General features: G+C 40.9%; 1 protein-coding gene across 5 annotated transcripts in view; it reads right to left on the reverse strand.

The window, feature by feature from the left end:
• NEK6 (NIMA related kinase 6) overlaps positions 1–22,706 on the reverse strand; it is a 137,944-nt gene that overhangs the window by 91,360 nt on the left and 23,878 nt on the right. Inside the window, exon 2 of one of the 5 annotated variants that reach the window (XM_043983839.1) lies at positions 4,477–4,586. The exons of 3 other annotated variants lie outside the window; for them this stretch is intronic. The gene's annotated coding sequence lies outside the window, so the exon portion shown is untranslated. Of the gene's footprint in view, positions 1–1,624; positions 1,735–4,476; positions 4,587–22,706 lie in introns of those variants that run through there. One more of the 5 variants, XM_043983840.1, reaches the window with a different exon arrangement.

The raw sequence follows: 22,706 nt of genomic DNA on the forward strand, positions 1-22,706 counted from the left end.
AAAGCCCCAAGGGGTAAGCAATGGGTTTAAATTCCTTTTTTTAAAAATTAATACTTTTTCATTTAACAACCACTTATTTTCTCTCCCTCCCACTCCTGCCCCTCCCTTCTAAAAGACAAAAACAAACCAAAAAAGCCTCTAACAAATAGGTAGTCAAGACCATCAAACAGAAAATGGTTAAACAAATTATGGCATATTAATATGATGGAATACTATTATTATACCATTAGAAATAATGAAGGGGGAGTTTCAGAGAAACCTGAGAAGACTTGTAACAGATGCAGAGTGAAGTGACCACAACCAGAAGAACAATTTATATCCTAACAACATTGTAAAAATAAACAACCTGGAAAGACTTAAATTCTCTGACTGATGCAATAATCAACTTCCATAAGCCAGCAAAATCCATCTATTCACTTACCCAGCCTCAGCACTGGAGCAATCTCCGATTCTTCCCTCTCCCTATATCTAATCAGTTGTCATATCCTGCCTCCCATATATTAATATCCCTATCTTCCCTACAGTCATAAAGTAGGCTTAGACTAGGCCCTACACAATTATTTCTCAAATAATCTATTGTAACTTCCTCCCCGGTTCTAATCTATACCCCTCTAATCTATCTTGAATGTGCTACTGCAGCAATCGTCCAAATGGGCAGGTCTGACCATGTTGTTCTCTTGCTTAATTAAAGACCTTCAAGTATTACTTACTGTCCACAGAAAGTCAATGCTGGTAAGGAATCTGCACTTACTCCTTGTCAGGCACTATAGTCAGCATTGTGAGTACAAAACCAAGAATTAAATAGTCCCCACCCTCAAGAAGCTTACATTCTACTGGCAGGAAACACCACGTACATAAGTAAGTAAACATAAAACACACACAAAATTAGTACAAAGTAATGTAGGTTGTTGGTGGGGAAAACTAACAACTGGGGAAAATAAGAAAAAGCTTCCTGCAGGAGGTGACATTTGAGAGGAGAAATTTCTTTTCTTTTCTTTTCTTTTCTTTTTTTTTGGTGAGGCAATTGGGGTTAAGTGACTTGCCCAGGGTCACACAGATAGTAAGTGTCAAGTGTCTGAGGCTGGATTTGAACTCAGGTCCTCCTGAATTCAGGGCCAGTGCTTTATCCACTGTACAACCTAGCTGCCCCAGGAGGTAACATTTGAACTGAGACTTCAAGGGAGCAAAGGGCTCCCAGGGGCAGAGGGGAGAGGGATAGATGGGAAGAACATTTCCAGGCATGGCAGGGCCAGCTTTGTGCAAAGGATGTGGAAGGTTATGGGTGGGGAACACCAAGTAGAAGCCAGCATGGCTGGAATATGATGGACATGAGGGGCAGTAAAGCAAAATTAGTCTGGAAAGATAGGCTGGACCTTAAATGTTAAAATACAGATCATTAGAGCTAGAAGGGTGCTAGGAAATCATTTCAATCTAACTCTATGAGTTTATGAATTGAGAAACTGAGTGTCCCCAGAGATAACACGGTGACTCAGAAGCAGGGGCTCCTAACCCCCCCCCCAGGTTTTTCCCGTGACTTCCCCCTGCCACTTTCACTTATTCTATCGCCAGAAAAAGCATTCCCTTTGCTACCCACTTCCTCCACACCTCTTCTGAGGACCCTTACCCTGGGGCAGATTTCAGAAAGGATATGGTCCTTCCTACGCAGTGCCCAGGCCCGCTGCCTATTCAGACTCATGATAGTCAGATTCTGAGTCAGTTGCTGAATGGAAACTCCGCCTGTATCTGGAAATCACTGGCAGTGTGAGTGCCACAGAGGGTGGGCACTGAAGCTCCAGTGTGAGGCCCTGGCACCACTATTGAGAGCGATCATGACGCAGGGGCACCTCCACCACAGGACCCACTCAGCATTCATGGTTGAACCGCAGGCTAACAAAGGCCTCTTTGGAAAAGACTGAATTCCTCTGCATGTCAGGGCACCGGGAGCTATGTGTTAAACCCCAGGAGGACAATACTACCACAAAGACTGCTTTTCTTATCACACAGTCAGAGCCTCATAAAACCAGCCCAGAGTAAAATGGAGCATGGTACTAGTTCCCTCCAAAAATGGGGAAACACAAAGATAAGCCAATATGGGGGGTGGGGGGGACGGGTAGGGGAAGGAAGAGAGGACTTCATGTGGAATCCCAATCCCATCCCTGCCACTGGCTACTTGTATAACCTTGGCTGAGACATTTAAGTTCTACAGCCCATACAACTATATCTGGCACACAGTAAACACTTAATAAATGCTTTTTCATTCACCCATTCATGCATTCCCTGGGGCTCAGGTTATTCACCCATAAAATGAAAAGATTAGACTAAATGACCTCCAAGTTCCCTTCCACCTCTAAATCTATACTACTGTGATTTTTAGTTTTGTGTGTGTGTGTGTGTGTGTGTGTGTGTGTTTAAAGAAATGATTGCCTTCATTCTTGGGAATGAGACCCAGAAAGGAACCAGCCCTTCCTCTGGTTTTCTACAAGTGTGCCTTGTACAAGCCACTTAGCCTCACTTACAGGGAAAAAACACACCAAAACACTAAATGTCTGAGTTAAAAAGGACCTTGGAACCCTGAATATCAGAATCCAACCTCCTTATTTTATGAAAGAAACTGAGGTCCAGAGAGAAGGATCTTTCCATTGCACCACACTGATTCTTACCAGTCTAATTTGCCTTCTCTCCTCCCTTTCTTTCTATAAATGGAGACTGTGGGGAAAATAACATGGAATGACAACAAGATGCAGGTTTCGTCTGATTAAGTGCAAGGGTAAAAAGTCAAGAACACAAATCTACAAGAATTGAAATTCAGTCAGATGTCATCTGTTGAATACAATGAATCTTATTAATTCCTTTTAAAAATATCTGGCCAACAGGAGAATCAACATGTCTAATCACCAGTCAATAACTATTACTATCCATAATTTGTTAAATCTTAATCCCCTCCCAACATAGTTACAATGCAATTTAGCTCTTCTTTAGCTGCCACCTAGACTATTGTAACCAACTCATGAACTGGGTCTAGTCAGTCCCACTTCAATCTATCTTTCAGAAGCTGCCAAAATTATTTTCCTTATTCACAAGTCTAATCATGTCACTTTCCTGCTCCCACACTTTCAATGAATCCCAGTTTATCTACAGGATGAAATTCACTTCCTTAGCCTGGCTCCAATCTACTTTTCTAGCCTTATCTTTGGGTACTACTTCCTCTGGAACATTGTGTATTAGCACAGACCTATACCCAGGGCTGAAATGCACTCTTCATTTCCACATACTGGTATAAGAAGCAGCATTATGTAATCAAAAATGAAATAGATTTGGGATTAGAAAAATAGCTTCAAATCTGATCTTCTATCTCCTGCCTATGTGATCTTAGAGAGGTCACTTCCCCTCTTTGGGCCTCAGTCTCTTCATATGTAAAATAAAGGGAATGGACTGACACCTAAAGTCTCTCAGCTCAAAATTCTGTGAACCTGCTTAGAAGCACCTTCTCATCCTTGAAGTTTCTCCTGATTGCCTCAGTTGGGCAGTTTTCCCTCCCTTTCTTTGAACCAAGTCTTCCTTGTCTGTTTGATCCCTACCATCCCATTTTCTACCTGATCTCCACCAAAATTCTCTTCCCATGCCTTATTGTGGTCCCTATGCTTTTCCACACAGTACAAACTCTAGCAGGTCTAGCCAAGCTGGATAGTCTACAAGTATGAGCAAGGTGACACAGAATGTTGTTCAAGGACAAGCCTAGCTAAAGACAAAGAGGTTTCTCACTAAGTTGACTGCAAGGATGAATTTTTGTTCCACAGACACACTCAAAGACCACCTATTAAGGTTTAGAAAAGTCAGTGATTTGCATCAATGGGAAAAGCATCTACACCAATGAAATCTCAAGGAACACAACATTTCTTTCATCATATTATCTGATGCCCTGCATTTAGCTGATGCTTAATAAACTGGTGAACCGAAGCGAGAAACCAGGAAGTGTCCAGAGATGAACAAAGAAAATTAAAGACATGAGAAACATTTTCAACAAGGAAATGTTGAAAGGAGCTGAAAACATTATTCCATGAAGCTAAGGTAAGATGGTATCTTAATTATTGTCAACAAGCTAAAAAAACAACCATTTCTATAGCACTTTAACGTTTCCAAGTGAGACAGAGAGATTTTTCTGTGGTCAGAATACAGGGCTTTTGTTACTAGTAAACACACATAATAAAGGAGGGAATGTAGCCCAGTGCTCTACATCTAACTTCATTTCATGCCAATCAAAGTGGATTTGTGGAGTGAGATAGGCTTCATCCTTATAATTGAACAGCCCCTATGGAGTTTTCTTGGGCAGAGTTCCTTAAACCTAAGCTCATAATCAAGGATATAACATAAGTTATAAGGAAATTCCTAACCTTAAGTCAGAAAGTTGTCTGGGACCACAACTTCAAATCAAATCAGTACTGGACAAAAATAGTTAAAAGACTGGACTTCCCTTACCCTGGGATGTTCTGCTGGCTTTTATTGACTGTTTGAGCTATATGCAGCAGCTTTCCAGGAGCGGAGAAGCCCAGCAGATGGTAGTAGAGAGCAGCCTGATGACCATAAAACTGGTGGAAATGCCCAATAGAGGTAATACAAAAGAAAGTGGAGATTCAATACTTAGAAAAGAGCCAGAAAAACAAAAACAAAAACAAACCAGCATGGCTATATCACCAGGTGATATCTACAGGCCCATAGCATTAGAGGTATGGATTGCTTGAGCCATTTGTGCTCCCTAAGTACAGGCCCTTTATGAATGTTTCTGGGTCACATGTGTTCTCTGTATGAGCATCCTTCCCTACTGGTCACGTGGGAATCTGTGGGAGAATATACCCCATCCTTCCACCCCCTATATACATACACATAAACATACATACACACATACATACATACACACACACTTCTGGGTGAATGAGGGAATATTTTCTTTTTACCTTTTTGTGGCTAGAGTATCTTTTGTTTTCAACATGTCCTAGGCTAGCTGGTAAAAGTAAACATCTCACCCATCAATTGGGGAATATCTAGGCAAATTGTGGTACTGGGCTCCAAGGTTCTGATCCCCAAATCACAGGTCTAGAACTGGCATTGTCTTCAGAAGCATCTAGTTCAGCCTCCTTTTATTTATATATATATATATATATATATATATATATATATATATATATATATATATATATATATAATTGAGGCACAGGGAGGCAAAGGGACTTGTCCAAGGTCACTCAAGTAGTAAACATGTAAGTGGGATTTGAACTCAGGCCCTGTGACTCCATAGTCATCATTCTTTCACACTATATCACACTCCCAATGCTCACTACCACAGCTCAGAGCTTCTCTAAAACCACTGATTTTGCAAGAGATGGTGCAATGGATGCAGAGTCAGGGAAACTACCAGATTCCGGTGCCGGGTGGAACTGGCAAAAAAAAAAAAAAGGAAATTGAAAGAGTTGTTCTACAAGGCGCCTTGAGCAAAGGCATTGAAAGTTAGGATTTCAGAGTGACTGGTTTTTGCCAAGTCAGTTAACAATAAAGCAGCTCTTGCCAGAAACACAGTCACAGGCCAACTATGTCAGGAATGTGGGAGTCTGTGGCTGAACAGTCTTCTTGCAAATGGCTCATCTCAAAGGCTAAATTCTCAAGAAGTCAATTCACTTCAACCAACATTTCTTAAGCACATTCTATGAGCAGGGCCCAATGCTCAGGTCTGGAAATACAAAGATGAAAAACAACATGGTGTCTGCCCTTAATGGAGCTTACGACTAGGGGAGAGGGGAAGGAAAGAAGGAAAGCAGAGGCAGAATTTGCTGTAGCAGAAAGTACACAGGATTGGGATTAAAGAACTGGCTCAAAATCTCTGTCACTTGCTACTCCGACCTTGGATAAGTCACTTTCCTTTTTAGATCTGTCCATATCTGTAAAATGAGGGCATTGGGCCTCCCCTTGGAGATGTGGGTGACTATGGATGTAGAATACTGAATGTACTATCAGACATAGTCAGGGAACAGATTGATACTGCTTTTGCTTAACTTTTTCTGTGTTCAAAGGGAAAGTTCACTGGGTTGGGGTTGGAGGTGGAGTAATATGTCCGGAAATGACTGATATAAAAAAAAAAGGCATCAATAAAACCGTATTATTAAAAAAAGAAACAGAAGGAAACAATTCTACCCCAAGTCTGCTCTTATTACTAGAAAAAACACAATAAAAAATAAGGGTACCAAACTAAATGATCTCTAAGGTCCTTTTAAGTTTTAAATCCTATGATTCATTCAATTAAAGCTTATTAGATAAACATACACAAATAAGCATGAAACAAGGTGTTATGTGACAGAGGCAAAGGAGAAGTCCAAACAAATTGCTCTAGGAATATCCAAGAAAGGCTAGATCAAAGAGCAATGGATCAGAGGATCTGGGTTCAAATCTCTGCCTTCTGTGTGACCTTGGCCAAGGTCTTTGGTCATCAGTAAAAGTAACGGGTTGGACTAAATAAATTCTAAGGTCGACTCCAGCTCTTTGATCTTATAACAAACACACCAGTTTGGCTAGAACACAGTTTGTGAAGGGGTACAGGGTCAAATGAAGCTGGAGGGGTAGGTTGTGGACTGTGAAGGGCCTTGCCCACCAGGTTAAGAAATCTCTCTTTTGGGGGCGGCTAGGTGGCACAGTGGATAGAGCACCGACCCTGGAGTCAGGAGTACCTGAGTTCAAATCTGGCCTCAGACACTTAACACTTACTAACTGTGTGACCCTGGGCAAGTCACTTAGCCCCAATTGCCTCACTTAAAAAAAAAAAAAGAAATCTCTCTTTTTTTCAATTCCTTAAGAGTCCCAAAGAGGGTCCTACATTTAAGATATGCTTTGAGTTTCCAAACAATTTTAAAGCCCTGTCAATCACTCTTCTCTTTCCCTACCTACTTCAATACCACTACCACATTTTTCTCCATTAATAAAAAAATATATATTTCTTGAAAGGAGGATGGGAAATGAGGTGAGGAAAGGAAAAGAGACATACAAAAAATTCTCCTGGACAAGTATCATTCATGTATGAGACTTTTGCATAGGCGTCAGAGAAATATAGTAGTGATTTCTAACTTACATTGGGCTGGATCAGTTAACTCATTAGAACTGGTCTACTATTTTGACTGTCTTTTTTGCTAGATGAACTTCACTCAATAGATGAAGTTATAGAATATTCGAATTGGGATGGACCTTAGAACATAGAATGTCCAAACATAGACCATACAATGTTGGAAGGAAACTTAGAATGTAGAATCTTAGAACTGGAGAGGGCCTTAGAACACAGAAAGTGAGAAGAGAGAACATTAGAATTAGATGTGTGTGTATGTGTGTGTGTGTGTGTGTGTGTGTGTGTGTGTGTGTGTGTGTCCCTCCTCTTTAATCTGGAGAGAACAGTACCTTCACACTCTACTTTTTGGTGTGATGAAACTAGAACTTTTGTAAACTGTAAAGAATAATAGAAATGGGAGTTTGCTCTCATGATTATGATGCCACAACAGAGAGTCACGGTAGGGTTTGGAGACAGAGGATCTGAGTTTGAATCCAGCTCTACTACTTATTTACATCTAAAGGACTCTAGGTCCTCTCTAAGTCCCAATTAACTCTTTCATAAAATAAGGGGTTTGGACCAGATGATCTCTAAGGTCTCTTCCAATTCTACACTGTTGTTCTCATTATCATTCTGTCCTTAAAGATGTATGATGTATGTATGATGTAGGTTCAAAAGCTAGAGTCCTTCCTCCTCTCACTGAGTCTCTGGGGATGACAGTGTGACATTTTAATCACTTGACAGGAAGCAGCAAGATCTCAGACCCAAAACGAAGGCAGCCTGGTCAAACCAGACATTAAACTTGGAGCTGATTACATCAGATTTCCCCCAACTGTTCTGCTGTGAGCTGTCAGTTCCACAGAAGGTAATGTCAAAGAAAGGATTGGTTTGACAAATGTTTCATTGGCAACAGATGCATAGTTTTCAAAGTCCAAGGGCACATGGGCAGTAAGTGGCAGAAATGGGATTCAAACCCAGATCCCTTGGTTCCAAATGGGGTGTCCTTTTCACCATATAAAGAGTGGCTTCTTCTTGCTTTTTACAATCTGACCCAGGGAATACTGAATCCACACCCTAAAACAAGAGCAATATAGCCCAACATATGTTCACACATAAATTAAAATGACCACTTAAACCTATCCAGGAACATGTTTAGTTAGTCAGTAGGCATCCACTATGTGCTAGGCACTGTGTTAAGTGGCAGAGATACAAAGAAAAAAACACAAAACAAATCCTGCTATCATACAGCTTATTAAAGAGGCAATAGGATCTACTGGGAGGGAGCAATAGGATTGAAGTCAGAAAACCTGGGCTTAAGTACCAGCTCATACTTATTTGCTGTGTGACCTTAAACAAGTCCCTTCCTTTACTCAGGTCTCAAATGGTTTATCTATAAAAGGAAGACAATGGACTAGATGATCTCTAAGTTTCCTGGTAGCTCTAACAATCTATCGGAATAGCTTGAGTGTGAGCAAGTCACTTTATCTCCCTTGGGGCTTGCCTTCTCTGTAAAAAGATAGCAATATCATCAATTCTCCCTGAATCACAGAGAACTTAAAAGTTCTCTGCACAAAGTAAAGTGCTATAGAATCAAAAAATGTAGAAAGGGACTTGAGAACATTCAAGTATTAGAACACAGAAACAGCCTATATTCAATATTCCAACAATCTGGGTGATGAGGTCCCCTCTAGCTCTAATATTCTATGCTCTATGATTATGTATCTTGGAATCAGTCTCATTCATTAATAAACACAATCTAAATCCCTCTTCGAAGCTTCCTTCTCTTGGTAATAAAATATTGACATAGAAAAAAGAAGTTTCCCTTCCCCCTCTTCCCTCAACAATGGTTTTACCGTTAAAGGTGACAAGAAGAAGTAAGAGAAATTATACTAGATGGAGTTCTCCCTTTTCCCTCGCAAAAGCCCATACGTAATCAGTTCCATCCTATCTAGAGAGGGGCCAAATTCTTAATGTTCTATGAGACTGCAACTAAGGCAGGTCACAGTTGCATGGATCCAAGAAGGAAGAATAGGTTCTTTTTAAGGAGTGGTATGGAAGGAGGCCTAGCAATGAGAGGAACTATGGTTGCAATGGAGGGAAAGGGGAAGCAATAGAGTTATTTGAATAAGGGCATTAGAAACAATATTTAGGCTTTGTGCATTAGTGTTAACAAAATTGGGTTGGCTCAAATTGTTTAAGAGTAGCCAAAAGGGAGTGGCAAGGTATCTAACAGGAGGAAAATTTGGATGCTGGTCCTGGCTCCAACACCTTGTGACCTTCAGGTAGTCATATCACCTCTTGGTACCCTAGTCTCCTCCTCTGTAAAATAAGGGAGCTAAACTGCAAAGACAAATATCCTTTAAAAAGAAAAACTTTTATTAATGAAATGACTAACTGTGATTCAAGAGGACCAATAATAAACTGTGCTACTCACCTCCTGGCAGGGAGAAGCAGAAATATTTTTAGACAATGCCAGTGTGGGAAATTCTTTCACTCAACTATACATATTTTTTACAAGGCTTCCCCCACCTCCAATTAAAGGGGGAGAGGGAAGGGAATTTTTTTTTATTAATGAACAAAATAACATTTTTAAAAGGGATTTAGGTCACTAGATTATCTTTGAGGTTCCTTCTAAGCTCTCACATTCAATCAACCTTTGGTATTGACAGATCATAATTTGATTGGTGAGATCATTCAGAGACTGCTAGTCTCCCCATCTAGCACCTCACCCCAAAACTCCTCCATGGGGAAAGCCTGACCAGAATCATCAGAAAGAATAGTACTGGTGAGATAACCAACATGAGGTTATCTCAAGCACATTAGTAATCCAGGCCAGAAAGAAGAGAACAAAGACAGAACAGAAACCTTAAAACTATTAGAGGTCAGCCTGCCTTTGGAAAACCTATAATCCTACAGTGGAAGTTCCCCACACAGGCCTAAGTGTGAAAACCAGTACACAAAGCAACCCTGGGGAGAATATGGCTTGAAAGAAGAAGTAGGTAGCAGGGATAGGGAAGGAAGAAAAGAAGAGGGAAGGGAAGAGGGAAATATAAGAGAGAAGAAGGACTGAAAAGAGAGACAGGGAGAGGGGAGAAACGGAAGAAAAGGAAGAGGATGGAGGATAAGGAAAGAGAGGAGAAAAAAGGAAGGAGAAGTAGAAGGAAGAATGGTTCCCTGAAACTTGAGGTTATATGGCTATATCCCCTCTTTTAGAATATACACTTCTTTGAAATCAGTGGGCAGATTCCCTGAAGGAGAAAGCATCAGATCATACAAATCACAGGAAGGAAAAGTAAGTTGTCCAAAGAAAGACTAGGCCTGGAATAGGGGGCCACACTCTCCGCTGGGTCTGGGGCCATCTGTAACCATTTCCCTTCTAGGGGCAGGCCCAATCCCTGCCTACTTTCTTATCCTAGTGTATAGTATGGCTCTCCAGAGATCTACCAATGAAAAGACAAGAACCCACAAATAAATGCCAAATGGTTCTGGGGAAGTGCAGGGGATAACTTAGGGTGAACTGAAATTGCAAAAAAAAAAGATAAAGTTAAAAAGGTGTCGGAGCTGGAAGGGCCCTCTGAGGGCATCTGGTACAACCTGAACTTGATAAGGTATCCTGTCCTACAACATGCTTCAGGATTGGTCATCCCATCGACCGCCAATTCATTACCCTCCTTGACAAACCATCCTATATTCATAACAGCTGACAGAGTCAGTAAGCCTGAATCCAAGCCCCAACTGTCACCTACGCACCATGTGACCCTGAGCATCCCCATCTTCAAAATGAGGAGGTTGCTGCTGCTGCTGATGATAAAGCGTTATGGTTTGCAAAGCACTTTACAAATACTCTTTGATTTGATTTCACAACAACTCTGGGAGGGAGGTGCTATTATTAGCCCCATTTTACAGATGAGAGAACAGAGGCAGATAACTTGCCTACCATCACACAGTTAGTGTCTGGGACAAGATTTGAACTTGGGTTTTCCTAACTCCAAATTCAGCATCCACTGGGGCTACTGGACCTAATCATCTCTACTACTCTTTCGAACACTAACAATCTGTGATACTTCTCCCGCAAAGCACTGCAGAATTTACAAAGTGCTATAGAGACATTGTTTTATCCCATATTCACAACAGCCCTATCAGGAAGGTAATAATAATAGCATCTTGAATTCCCATAGTGCTTCATGGTTTACAAATCACTTTCCTCTGAATAATCCTGTCAGATAGACAGTGTGGCAAATCTCGTTTTACAGATGAGAAAACTGAGACTATAGAAAGGAAATTACTTGCTCAAAATTCACAGAGCTAATAAAAATCAGGGGAAGGACTCAAATTCAGGTCCTTTTGATTCCAAATCTAGGATTCCTCCTACTATATGAAGCTACTTCCCTTGATATTTAAAGTCCAAGGTATGAACCACACGCGGGACTCAATTTTGCCATTCCATTCATCAGATGAAGTTCTTCCTCTAATCCCCTTGACCAGTAAAAGTGCCAAATCGGAGGTCGAATAATCTTTCTACAGTCTGGCCAGACTCTGAGCTGGCCACAAGGTGGCATCTAAAGAGACATCAGTAGGCAAGGAAAGGAAGCAGAAATGAACCCCGAGGAATATAAAATTTTATTTCCTGGAGATTTTAATTCCTCACTGAGTTACACCTAAAAACAAGGAAATGCCTAGTGAGACATAGCTCAAGTTTCTACTTTAGGGAGGTTCACACTTTGGAAGTAGCTCTTTAAAACTGTCATCCCCTTGGCACTACTATGAACTGCACCCCCTCCAAAAAACCCCCCTCCAGAAATGACCTTAGCAAGTCAGCTTCCAACAGACTGCAACCCACTATCTCAAGACAAAAGGGGTTTTACATAGTTAAGGCCTGGAATGGGGAGATCAGCCCATAAACATTACAAAATCTTCAGTCAGCTACATTGAGCTAGATAAAGAATTGAAAATGATAGATTGTTAAAACCTAGAATGTAAGAACTAGAAGGATCCGTCAGGGGCAGGCATCCTGTTAAGAGTCAGAAGGCAGCACAACAATTTCAGGGCAGGGAACAAAGGCTGCTGGAATATAGATTACGGAATGTTACATCTAAAAAGGAAAGTTCTCTCATCAGGAAGGTAGAACACAGAATGTTGGATCCAAAAGGAACCATATGACACACCCTCTTAGAATATAGAATGTTAAGTCTGAAAGACACTTTATAGAGGTTTATATAGTCCAACCCTCTCCTTTCCAATAGTCTGGGAAAGTAAAGCTGAGAGAAAGGCTAAGTGATTTGCCCAAGATCACCGAGTGAGTGAGGGGCAGAGCCAAGACGACTTCAGACTGACCAACTCCTAAGCCAGTGCTCTTTCTACTACACCTTGTATTTTACTTAGGATTTATCACACCCTAAAAAATAAAACTGCCAAGTGTTGTTCTAAATCACTGGAGTGACTGAAATGGTAGCAGTAACAACTATTAATTAAACCTAGGAGATGGGAATGAGGTTGAAAAAAATCATAGACTAGTTCCTAGAGCTTTTTAATGTTACTAACCCTGCCTGGATTTCATCTGGTACACGGAAAGTCCCACTTTCCCTTTAAAAACGAAATTATTTCTTGCACTTGACTCACTCGCCACTTCCTACTTTTCCAACCCCCAGGTGGTAAGGGCTCTTTCCCTCTTCTAAAATCTGGTGTTTACTTATCTGTGTACCTACCATAGAAAGAAAGTTCCCTGAGGGTCTGGACTGGTTTGGTCTTTGTACTCTCAGGCCTAGCGTTTGTCCTGCTGTTTTTCAGTTTTGTTTGACTCTTCCTGACTTCCTTTGGGATTTCCTTGACAAAGACACTGGAGTGTTTTGCCATTTCCTTCTCCAGCTCATTTTATGGATAAGGGAAACTGAGGCAAACAGGGTGAAGTGAGTTGCCCAGGGTCACACATCCAGGACGTGTCTGAGGCCAGATTTGAACTCGGGAAGGGGAGTCTTCCTGCCTTCGGGCCTGGTGCTCTGTCCACTGTGCCACCTACTAGCTGCCCAGGCCTAGAATAGTGCTTGCTTCATAAATATTTGCTGAATTGAATTAAAGTTTATGGATCACAAGGTCAAAGCACTAGAGCTAAAAAGGGAGATGTTTAGAGCTAGAGGAGGCTGACAACCTTCTTATTTTGCAGATGGAGAACCTGAGGGAGGTCTTGAAAGGGGAAGTGTCGTCACACAGGTAGAGATAGGAATAGAACCCGGGTCTCCAGAGCAGGATCTTTATTCGATAGCAAGAGTTCAAATATTCATAGCACCACCACCATCCTATCAGTTACCCAGGTTTGTCAAGTCAGAGTTATTTTTGTCTCTTCCCGTAGCTTCAGGCCCGTATGGAATTAGTCACCAAGTCTGTGGATTCTCTCTCTACAATATCTCTAAGCAAACAGCCACCATCCTAATTCAGGTCTTCTTCACCTCTTATCTTAACTATTACAAAGGCCTCCTAATGGACCTCCCAGCTCTCTAATCCATCCATTTCCCAGAGGCCAAATTTATATTCCTGAAACAGACATGACAATGCCATTTCCTTGTTCCCTCTTCAGTAGCTAGATTCCTATTGTTCTAAAATAAAATACAAAATTCTCAACCTGCCCTGCACAGTATGGCTCCCAGCCATTATGTTATATTACTCCATTCTGTGTGCTCTGTGTTCCAAGCAAACTGACTCATCCATGGCCTTTCATCTCTTACCTCCCTGACTTTGCACTGGTAATCCCCCACACCTGCTACATATTCTGTCATCTCCTACAATCCCTACCTTCCTTGAAAGCCCAGTTCAAGTGCTGCCTCCATCACAAGGCTCATTCTCCAGCTGTCCCTCCTAAAATTACCTTATATTGCTCTGTATTTGCTCACCTGTATCCGTATCACATTCCCCCCACCCCAGTTGAATTTCAGTTCGTTTTTGTACCACCTGGAACAGTGTTCTGCATAGAGTCCTGACTCCACAACTACCCCCTAGCAAATCACTAGCATTCCTATGTCCTAAATTTCCCCACCTAAATAAAATGAGGTGCTTTCTAGCCAACGTTCCCTTTTGCTGAGGAGAGGTAGGTCAGTAATCTAACATTCCATGTTCTAAGGTTCCTGCTAGTTCTAACATTCTATGATGCTACATGTTCTAAAATGGTATTAAGGGAACATCAATGGACTTAGAGTCAGATCTGATTTTGAAATTTCGCATCTGACATTTTAGAACTTTGTAATGTTGGGCAAGTAACTTCTCTGAACCAAGACTTCCTCATCTGTAAAATGCATAAACAACAATTTGCATCAACCTGCCTAATAGGGTTGTTGCGAAGGAAGTCCTATAAGAATGTCGGTTGTTATTATTAAGTCTTTGTTCTAAGGCCCCTTCTAGCTCTAACATTCTACATTCTAAGGCTCTTCCTTTCCAGATTTAACATTCTGCAATTCTACATATTTACCCACTATTCTACACAACAAGCGGAGCTACCTCCACGAGTAGCCCAGATGACAACTGTAATGATGGCTACAAACACAGTCTGAAAAAAAAAGGAAATGAGGAACACAACAAACCTTCCCCACCCAGCAGAGGGCAAACCAGGGGCCCAAAGGTTATGGCTCTGATACCAGTCTCAAGAAGCAGCCCTGGGGTTCCCCCCCAACCCCCAGAGAAGGTCAATCAGGCTTCCACACAACACAGACTCTCGGAAACAGTGAAATGATGCCAAAACATTTTACCAAGTAACCACAAGATCAGTGATGTGACTTTCTTAGTCTCTGCTGCCTGGTTTCTCTTCCTCCCCCCATGGCTCTGTCACAATAAAATAAATCTGACAAGATGCTTGGGGAGATAACCCATATATTTAAATGACTATCTCTGCCTCATGATTACATTACCGCCCTGCTTCAGTGTACCCAGGGCAAGAAAGGCAAGCTGGTCCTAGGAGAGTATTATTTGTGAGTGACTTTTATTGTCCATTATCTTACAGCATTTACACCACCGCTAGGATGCCTGGTAGGAATATTTCACAGCAGAAATATCTCTGTCGTTAGTATTCACATCGCAATTTAGTCGGATCAACCTTTCAATCCCATCCATCACACAGAAGGGCTTTGGCAAAGAAAGCCTCTTTGTGGAACTAAATTATTGTCAGATGCTGAGGGCCCCAGGGCCCCCTTCTGGAGTGTCCATGGCTGAGTATCCCACTGCTTAAAGCACAGGACTTACTAATAAGGCCTGACCAGGGATGGAATCACAGTATGTTAGAAAGGGACCTTAGAAAATATGTCAGAACTGAAAGAAACCTTTGAACATAGACTATTAGAGTTGGGACCAACCTCAAAACAGAGAACATTAGAACACAGAATGTTGGAGCTAGAAGGAAGGGACCTTATAAATCAGCTAGTCTAAGGCCTTTCTTTTTACAAATTAAGAAATTAGGGCCAAGGATCTCACCTAATTGATCAGACACCTTTGGTAAGAGAGACCAATTCCATTCAATTCAATAAATTTTTAAAGTAGTAGTGTAATATAGTATTAAGACCAAATGGGTTCTGTGGAAATATGTTTAATGTGATTATACATATATAACCTACATCAGATTGCTTGCTATCTTGAAGAGGGAGGGAGAACAAACTGGAACTCAAAATATTATAAAAATGAATGTTGGGGCAGCTAGGTGGCGCAATGGATAGAGCACCGGCCCTGGAGTCAGGAGGACCTGAGTTCAAATCCGACCTCAGACACTTGACACTTACTAGCTATGTGACCCTGGGCAAGTCACTTAACCCTCATTGCCCTGCAAAAAAAAAAAAAATTAAATCCCTTCTAGTTCTAACATTCTATCTTCTAAAGAATGTTAATTGTATGCTATATGTTCTAAAAAAATTTTTAAATGTATTTATTCCAAAGCTTGCCTCTGTTATATACCATCTTTTAGTTATGTTTGTTCCATCAATACTGTCTCAGAAATGCTATATGATAAATAATATAAAAAATACAACTAGTCAAATGTACTTTGCAACTTTTAGTAATAACTGACATTTATATATTTAAGGAATTGAAATTTGATCATAAAATGTCCTAATTTTCTGGTCACTTCAAGTCACTCCCAGAATTCTGTGTCCATTCATTCCCATTCATTTTTTTTTTCTTCTGTGGCCATAGTTAGTTTGTATGCTGTGTTATCAGTTCTGGATGTTTGTTTTGGTTTTGATTTGGAGGTTTGGTTTTGTTTTGTTTTTGCCTTTGTATTATTTCATAAAGGTTCTTCCATACTCTCTATTTTTAACTTGTCAATCTTTCATACTTTAACATCTATGTTCTATGGTCTTTCCCAGCTCTAACATTCTATGTTCAAAAATTCACTGACCATAAAACCTTAGGTAAGTCACTTCCCTTCTCTGGGATTCAGTTTCTCCAGTTGTAAAATGAAGAGATATGTACCATATAACTTTTTTTTTTTTTTTTTTTTTTGCGGGGCAATGGGGGTTAAGTGACTTGCCCAGGGTCACACAGCTAGTAAGTGTCAAGTGTCTGAGGCTGGATTTGAACTCAGGTACTCCTGAATCCAGGGCCAATGCTTTAACCACTGCGCCATCTAGCTGCCCCTTACCATATAACTTTTAAGGTCCTTTCTTTCCAATTAAATACATTAGTTTGAATGGAAAAACCAACAAGATCCATATGTGTATGTGTATTTATGTATATGTATGTGTATGTATATGTATGTATGTGTATGCATACACATATACATACACACGTATATAAAACTTTTGTCCTATTAAGATTGAAAAAAACCTTTTTTAACAAAAAAAGGGAAGGGAAAAAACTTTTCCTATGTTTCTACAAAGGAGAAGAGAGCTCTTACTCAGCTTTCTCAAGTAGCAGACAGACAAGTCTAGGAAAAAGGACATAAACATGGCCTCGGCCAATGGCTCCAATGTCCCAAAGCAGCAATCAGACTTCTATCCTGAAACTGGAATCATGACGCTGGTATTCTTTCCTTCATGTTAAATCATCAGGAGCCCACCTTCCAAATAAAGACCACAGATGTCCCCAGAAATGCTTCCAGAGACATAATTAGTGATTCCCCAGCACATCTGCAGCCTCCCATCTGGAGTCCTTACCAAACGATGTGATTCCTGGCCACTAGTGCAAAGTGGTATGAACAGGTAGGAAGAAGGAGAAGGAAACTCCAAGAATGGGGGACAGAAGAGACACAACTTCTCAGCACAAGTACAGGGCAGAAAAGTTGTGGCTTAATGGTAATTCATAGAAAAGAAAAAGAAAAACCACCACACCTTGGGGTTTTTAAATAGATCACAAGCTTAGTATGAGTCAACTGGATGACAAAGCAGGGCCTGAATGCTAATGCGATCTTAGGTTTCAGTAACAGAGGCAGTGGGGAATGCAATGAGCAGAGGATATGAACTTAGAGACCTGGGTTTGAATCCTGATTTTGCCATAACAACATAGTCAAAGGAACATTTTTGGTGCTGACAAAAAACTGGAAACAAAGTGGATGCCCACCAATTGACTGGACAAATTGTGGTAAGTGAATAGAACAGCATTGTACCAGGAGGAAAGTCATAAAATGAGGGACTTAAGGTCTCCCTCAGATCTTAATCTGATGGACTATACTATCCATGACAAAGGTGATAATCCCATAGTCCTCTTCCCTAGTTAAGACTCACAGAATATCAAATTCATTTTCAAATGCCACATTTTAGAAGGGATGTTAAAAATCTGGACCATGTCCAGAGGTAGATAAGCAGAACCATGTTCCCATCAAAATCTGAAGAAACAAGAGATATTTAACATAGCAAAGACTGAACTGTCTTCAAATAGCTGAATAATGTGGAATATTAGCCCAGAGAACGTAGAATATAAAAACTAAAAGGGTCCTTTGAACATAAAATAGTAATAGAACCTTAGGTCACAGAATGTTGGAACATAAAATATGATTCTAGTTCATAAGTTGTGATCTTTGTCTTTCAGGAAAAAAAACAGGGTGGGGGGTGGGAGGGATGAAAAATAATGATAAGGCAAAAAAGAAAAAAAGCTACAGATTACAACACAGCATTCAAAGTTCCAGGAACATCTATGTCTGGGTGTCTGGCTGTTCCCGAGTCAGACATTCATTAGGTTCCATTTACACAATGCAGAAATGACAAAGTCTGAGAGGACTGGGAAAAGAAGTGAACTTTTACAGGAGGCAAGGCCTGGAAACACCTGGGGTAGTCTGTCCTTTGGACATATTAGTATTGAAAGGGAAAAGCTCATCTCCAATCAAGACTGCCTTATTGGCTGCTCTGGTCTTCCTGCCTGCCTCAAAATTATCTTTAAAACAAAAAACAAAAACAAAAACAAAGGACATATTGGATCAATTGGACAAATATCTAATTTCCTTTAAGTGGCATAGTGGAAAGTATAATTCTTATTTTATAGAAAAGGAAATTAAGGCTCAGTAGAGTAAGATGACTTGAGTTCACATTCTAACTTTGCCTCTGATAACCCCCTGTTCTCCCTCTCAGTCTCTCAATCACATATATCCTGTAAGACCTCCCGCAAGTTGTTTCACTGGTCTGAGCCTCAGTTTCATCATTTATAAAACAGAGACTATATGTAATGTCCTCCCAATCTCACAGGTTTGGGGTGAAGTTCAAATGAAAAGATGAATATAAAGCACTTCTCTATAAATGTGAAGTGTTCACTTCGATTCAAAAGATCCATACAACGTCACTGGTGAGGGTACAGTTGTCTTCACCAACACAGTTTGTAATACCTCTTGAACCCTAACTAACCCTCAGGAAATTCTGTGGCTGAAAAAAAAAATCCATCTCCTAGCGGCAGACCTTCAAGTGATAAGCATCTTTGCCCCTAGTGAAATGGCTCCTCTGGTGATGGACACCACAATCAGATCCTGTCTAGACTGGCAGCACCTGTCACTGTAGGAACTCTGATTTCCACATGCTTTAAGTACACTAAGTCTTCTTGTGGGTAAGAGGTGCAAGAATGATTATCCCCCATTGGACAAATGAGGAAGCAAATGCTCAAGGATATCAAATGACTCATCCAAAAAGTAAGTCTCCTAACACCAAATTCAGTGGCTCTTTTTCTGCCTCCTCTGCCAATCATGTGGAAACCTCATCACCACCACGCCACAATCAGGCACTAGGAGAGGGTGACAACCATTCATGATTCTCATGACTACAGTCTGCATTCATGGGAGCCCTATCGGGAATCACTGGACAATTAGGCCACTGATGAAATATTTCAGGCTCCATTTGTACTTTTTTGAGCTTCACAGAGGCCTCCAGGGCTATAATCAAAGGAGAGACTAATAGTAGCAATAAGGCCAATTATATTTCTATGGAACTTTATAGCATGCCTTGTTACCCCATTTGCAGGTAAGATGCACACAGAGGGCAACTAACTCACTCAGGATCACAGAGCTAGAAGGTATAAGAGTTAGGACAAACCCGGGTCTATCTTATTCCCAACTCTAGTGCCTCTTCTAGTGCATCAGGCTTGCCAACCCAAGAGAACAGTGTCTTCACACAAAGGTTTATACATTTTGCTCAGGTAAAGCTTTTCCCCAAGATGTGCACATGGGCCAAAATGCCTCAAGTATTCACTGGGTTTTGTTTGTTTTTTTAAAGTCCAGGTTCTCAATAGTCAGATTCCTTATGAAATATGATCCTGCTTATTTTTCCAAAGTCAAATTCATAAGGCACTTCAGCACTCTTTTTACCCCAGTCCCTTGCAGAGAGCTGCATCATCCCCTTCCCTCTCCTGTCTTGCTCCTTGTTCTCCATTCCCACACCCTACCCCTCTTAATGTCCCCTCATTCCTGTTTCTCCCTCCTCAGCTCCCCTCACTCCAACCCTTCTCACTAATTTCTATTTCCTTTTATCTCTCTGGCCTCCTTTTCCTTTGTCCCTCCTCTCTGCTGCTGTCTCTGCACATTTCTCTCCTGGCCTCTGTTTCTGTCTTGCTTCTTGCTCCCCTTCTTTGCCCTATGTCAGTAATGGATCATCTTCTGCTTTTCAGCTTTCTCTGCAGCTGCTCTCCCTCTGAGTCCCACTCATCTTTCCAGTCACAAATATCCAAATACCTGCTGCCAGCCTTGCAGGGAGGTGGGAAGGTGGCTGCCATTCTCAGTACATGCAGCCAAGATAGCTCTAATGCCCTCCCTGAGAAATAGGCCTAAGTTTCGAATGGAGAACCTGACAAGTTCTCTCACTTAGAGTATAAAAGTCCCTCAAAAAACCCTGCTCTGAACTCACTCACACACACTCCCTCTTACAAGCAGAAGCATAATTTCTTTTAAAACCAAATACTTGTATATAACAAAAGATTATTTTGTATACAATTCTTTTTTGCTTTTTTTATATATAGAAATGGTTTTGTTTGTGATAACTGCCAAATTCATAATGAAAAAGAAAAGTTAAAAACAAAAAGGAAGCAAATGTAAATGGATCTCAGTTGAACCCTTTAAAGTTAAAGCAGATCTGGGGAGATGCCCAATCCTTGCCCCACTTCTGCCAGACACCAAAACCCATTAACTGCCAATGTTGGACTAAAAAGAGCCCAGGTCCCTAGAGTTTTCTTCCCACATTGTTATGTCAACACTACATAATCATTAAACAAATAGTGACCCTGTGAGATTCATTGCTCTATACCTGGGAGCAAAAAGACCTGGGTAAGTCAATACCCTTAAAGTTGTTCCAGGCTCCCCAGAGACAACTGAGCAAGCAGGATGTGCCAATATTTTAATAATATCAATAAAGAACTTCCTCTTCTACTTGGAATCCTTCCCCCACCCTCACCACCACCACCACCACATATTTCAGCTTAAAGGGCATCTACCTCATCTTTCATCCAAGGTGCATTTCCCAATCCTGAAGATCACTGCTTGGGCATCAAAAGTAGAATAATGTATCCATACTATCGTGGGCTCTGATCTGTTTGTGCAGTCCAGATGCCCCAATCTCTGTCATCCTTTGGACTCCTGCCTCAATGTTAATTCCTCCAAAAAGCCTTTCCTGAGCCTTTCCATAGACCTCTATTCCATACTCTGTATCCCTCTCACACAAGAAAGCCAGAATGCTGGAGGTGAAAGAGACCTTGGAACAGTGAACATTAGTACACTGGGCACAGAATGTTACAGTTAGACATTCATAGCATGTTAGTGCTAGAATGTTAGAATCACAGATTCATTAAGATGGAAGAGAGCTCTAAGAGGTCCAACATCCTCATTTAAGAGATAAGGAACCTAAGCCCCAGAAAGGAAACTAGGACTAAAACTCCAGTTCTTAAGCTCCCAGTCCAGTGGGTTTTCCATTGCTACCATAGAGTTCTGGTGTATAGCTCCTAGTCCCCTACTAGACTGTCCCCAAGGGCCCTGATTTTATTCATAGAATATCATATTCTTAAATGTGAACATATACATATGTTCATTAACTTAATCAGTACCAAAATTAACAAACACTTCGTGAATTGAACCAGATGATGAAAAGAGTAACAGGTGGACAGGTGGTTCCTCTCCCTTCTCAACAGCTTTACAAACACTCTGTTCTTCTCAGCACTTTTCTCTGTGAAGAGCTAACGGTATCAGCCATAATTCAGCAGGAGGTGACTCATGAGACATGTTGACTAATGTGCCCACAGGTACACTAGGGATAGCTTTTATAGGCAGGGTGAGAAGTTGGGATTTTCTGCCTCCTGAGGACACAGCTAGTTTCTCCTTTTCCTTCCCAGATGATGTTCCTTAGCCCCTTCCAAGCCTCTCAAGCACCAGAAAAACCTGTTCTCATCATGAGACTTCCAGTTCTTTAATAATCCTTGATTTCATCACTGTGGGTGTTTTGCCCATTACTGTAGATCTCAGACTCTCTACAACTTAATAGATAAATTGATGAGCTGCTATGATCAAAACAACATTAGCTCATGGAGAACCTTTTGGGGATGAGCATTTTCCCAAATGGCTAGTTTGATCTTCAGATAATGAGCACAATCCATTGCTGGGCCCACAACATGAAGCCTTTCTAGCTTCACAGGAGCTAGCAGAGCTTTCGGGAAACTGCATACTCTTTGAGAGCCTGGGTCACCTCTAAGCATTTATTAGATGACTAATATAAGCAAAAAGGTACAAAACCAAAACAAAACAAAAAAAAAAGGAAAAAAAAAAAGCAGAGACCTTGCCTTTAAGAAGCTTACAGTCTACTGAGGAGATAAAATATATAAACATATAAGTATATACTTTTTTTTTTTTTGGTGAGGCAATTGGGGTTAAGTGACTTGCCCAGGGTCACACAGCTAGTAAGTGTTAAGTGTCTGAGACCGGATTTGAACTCAGGTACTTCTGACTCCAGGGCTGGTGCTCTATCCACTGCGCCACCTAGCTGTCCCAAGTATATACATTATTAATGGGAAAGGCAGGGTGAAGCTCCATACCATGAGGAGGCATTGGAAAAGGCCAATGGACTTTTTTCACTTTTTTTATGTTTCTTGGTTTTTTGGTTTGGTTTGGTTTGGTTTGGTTTGGGTTTTTTGTTTTTGTTTTTGTTTTGCAACATGGCTATATGGAAATATGTTTTGAATGAGTTCATATGTATAACTGATA

The sequence above is a fragment of the Dromiciops gliroides genome, chromosome 2, assembly GCF_019393635.1.
Source record: "Dromiciops gliroides isolate mDroGli1 chromosome 2, mDroGli1.pri, whole genome shotgun sequence".
In the NCBI taxonomy this organism is placed as follows: domain Eukaryota; kingdom Metazoa; phylum Chordata; class Mammalia; order Microbiotheria; family Microbiotheriidae; genus Dromiciops; species Dromiciops gliroides.